We start from the raw sequence: 2,500 nt of genomic DNA on the forward strand, positions 1-2,500 counted from the left end.
GCAGGGTCGGGCCTGGTTAGTACTTGGATGGGAGACCGCCTGGGAATACCAGGTGCTGTAAGCTTTTTCAACCAGCAGAGAGCGCTCTCGCTTAATCTACCCACACATATTTCAACGTGGTAACAGCGACAGCTCACGTCCTAACGTGTTTTGCACATGGTTAAGGCACTTTAACTCCAACAAATAAGCGCTTCTAAATTATTATCACCAACAAATCAATGACTTATATTATATGACTTATCTTCAACTCCATATAAGAGGTATTTCAAGCAGCAGCTTCTGCTTACGGCCATACCAGCCTGGATGCGCCCGATCTCGTCTGATCTCGGAAGCTAAGCAGGGTCGGGCCTGGTTAGTACTTGGATGGGAGACCGCCTGGGAATACCAGGTGCTGTAAGTATTTTCAACCAGCAGAGTGCGCTCTCGCTTAATCTACCCACACATATTTCAACGTGGTAACAGCGACAGCTCACGTCCTAAAGTGTTTTGCACATGGTTAAGGCACTTTAACTCCAACAAATAAAACCAACAAATCAATGAATTATATTCTATGACTTATCTTCAACTCCATATAAGAGGTATTTCAAGCTGCAGCTTCTGCTTACGGCCATACCAGCCTGGATGCGCCCGATCTCGTCTGATCTCGGAAGCTAAGCAGGGTCGGGCCTGGTTAGTACTTGGATGGGAGACCGCCTGGGAATACCAGGTGCTGTAAGCTTTTTCAACCAGCAGAGAGCGCTCTCGCTTAATCTACCCACACATATTTCAACGTGGTAAGAGCGACAGCTCACGTCCTAAAGTGTTTTGCACATGGTTAAGGCACTTTAACTCCAACAAATAAAACCAACAAATCAATGACTTATATTCTATGACTTATCTTCAACTCCATATCAGAGGTATTTCAAGCTGCAGCTTCTGCTTACGGCCATACCAGCCTGGATGCGCCCGATCTCGTCTGATCTCGGAAGCTAAGCAGGGTCGGGCCTGGATAGTACTTGGATGGGAGACCGCCTGGGAATACCAGGTGCTGTAAGCATTTTCAACCAGCAGAGAGCACTCTCGCTTAATCTACCCACACATATTTCAACGTGGTAACAGCGACAGCTCACGTCCAAAAGTGTTTTTCACAGGGTTAAGGCACTTTAACTCCAACAAATAAGCGCTTCTAAATTATTATCACCAACAAATCAATGACTTATATTATATGACTTATCTTCAACTCCATATAAGAGGTATTTCAAGCAGCAGCTTCTGCTTACGGCCATACCAGCCTGGATGCGCCCGATCTCGTCTGATCTCGGAAGCTAAGCTGGGTCGGGCCTGGTTAGTACTTGGATGGGAGACTGCCTGGGAATACCAGTTGCTGTAAGCTTTTTCAACCAGCAGAGAACGCTCTCGCTTAATCTACCCACACATATTTCAACGTGGTAACAGCGACAGCTCACGTCCTAAAGTGTTTTGCACATGGTTAAGGCACCTTAACTCCAACAAATAAAACCAACAGATCAATGACTTATATTCTATGACTTATCTTCAACTCCATATAAGAGGTATTTCAAGCTGCAGCTTCTGCTTACGGCCATACCAGCCTGGATGCGCCCGATCTCGTCTGATCTCGTAAGCTAAGCAGGGTCGGGCCTGGTTAGTACTTGGATGGGAGACCGCCTGGGAATACCAGGTGCTGTAAGCTTTTTCAACCTGCAGAGAGCGCTCTCGCTTGATCTACCCACACATATTTCAACGTGGTAACAGCGACAGCTCACGTCCTAAAGTGTTTTGCACATGGTTAAGGCACTTTAACTCCAACAAATAAAACCAACAAATCAATGACTTATATTCTATGACTTATCTTCAACTCCATATAAGAGGTATTTCAAGCTGCAGCTTCTGCTTACGGCCATACCAGCCTGGATGTGCCCAATCTCGTCTGATCTCGGAAGCTAAGCAGGGTCGGGCCTGGTTAGTACTTGGATGGGAGACCGCCTGGGAATACCAGGTGCTGTAACCTTTTTCAACCTGCAGAGAACGCTCTCGCTTAATCTACCCACATATATTTCAACATGGTAACAGCGACAGCTCACGTCCTTAAGTGTTTTGCACATGGTTAAGGCACTTTAACTCCAACAAATAAGCGCTTCTAAATTATTATCACCAACAAATCAATGACTTATATTATATGACTTATCTTCAACTCCATATAAGAGGTATTTCAAGCTGCAGCTTCTGCTTACGGCCATACCAGCCTGGATGCGCCCGATCTCGTCTGATCTCGGAAGCTAAGCAGGGTCGGGCCTGGTTAGTACTTGGATGGGAGACCGCCTGGGAATACCAGGTGCTGTAAGCTTTTTCAACCAGCAGAGAGCGCTCTCGCTTAATCTACCCACACATATTTCAACGTGGTAACAGCGACAGCTCACGTCCTAAAGTGTTTTGCACATGGTTAAGGCACTTTAACTCCAACAAATAAGCGCATCTAAATTATTATCACCAACAAATCAAT

The 2,500-nt window shown here is 45.8% G+C and overlaps 8 non-coding genes across 8 annotated transcripts in view; all 8 read left to right on the forward strand.

Annotated features, from left to right (window-relative positions):
- Nucleotides 1–64, forward strand: part of LOC133428149 (5S ribosomal RNA) — a 119-nt gene extending 55 nt beyond the window's left edge. Inside the window, exon 1 of the ribosomal RNA XR_009773221.1 lies at nt 1–64. This exon is cut by the window's left edge and continues 55 nt beyond it. This is a non-coding gene — a ribosomal RNA (5S ribosomal RNA).
- Nucleotides 65–281: 217 nt separating this feature from the next.
- Nucleotides 282–400, forward strand: LOC133428103 (5S ribosomal RNA). The gene has a single exon (XR_009773177.1). It is a non-coding gene; the product is annotated as a 5S ribosomal RNA (ribosomal RNA).
- A 199-nt stretch (nt 401–599) lies between these two features.
- On the forward strand, nt 600–718 carry LOC133428100 (5S ribosomal RNA). The gene has a single exon (XR_009773174.1). It is a non-coding gene; the product is annotated as a 5S ribosomal RNA (ribosomal RNA).
- A 199-nt stretch (nt 719–917) lies between these two features.
- Nucleotides 918–1,036, forward strand: LOC133428072 (5S ribosomal RNA). Its single transcript, XR_009773147.1, has one exon. It is a non-coding gene; the product is annotated as a 5S ribosomal RNA (ribosomal RNA).
- A 217-nt stretch (nt 1,037–1,253) lies between these two features.
- LOC133428270 (5S ribosomal RNA) lies at nt 1,254–1,372 on the forward strand. The gene has a single exon (XR_009773337.1). It is a non-coding gene; the product is annotated as a 5S ribosomal RNA (ribosomal RNA).
- Nucleotides 1,373–1,571: 199 nt separating this feature from the next.
- On the forward strand, nt 1,572–1,690 carry LOC133428155 (5S ribosomal RNA). The gene has a single exon (XR_009773227.1). It is a non-coding gene; the product is annotated as a 5S ribosomal RNA (ribosomal RNA).
- Nucleotides 1,691–1,889: 199 nt separating this feature from the next.
- LOC133428267 (5S ribosomal RNA) lies at nt 1,890–2,008 on the forward strand. Its single transcript, XR_009773334.1, has one exon. It is a non-coding gene; the product is annotated as a 5S ribosomal RNA (ribosomal RNA).
- Nucleotides 2,009–2,225: 217 nt separating this feature from the next.
- LOC133428111 (5S ribosomal RNA) lies at nt 2,226–2,344 on the forward strand. The gene has a single exon (XR_009773185.1). It is a non-coding gene; the product is annotated as a 5S ribosomal RNA (ribosomal RNA).
- Nucleotides 2,345–2,500: the final 156 nt, after the last annotated feature.

This window comes from Cololabis saira, unplaced genomic scaffold (assembly GCF_033807715.1).
Source record: "Cololabis saira isolate AMF1-May2022 unplaced genomic scaffold, fColSai1.1 scf030, whole genome shotgun sequence".
Classification (NCBI taxonomy): Eukaryota; Metazoa; Chordata; class Actinopteri; order Beloniformes; family Belonidae; genus Cololabis; species Cololabis saira.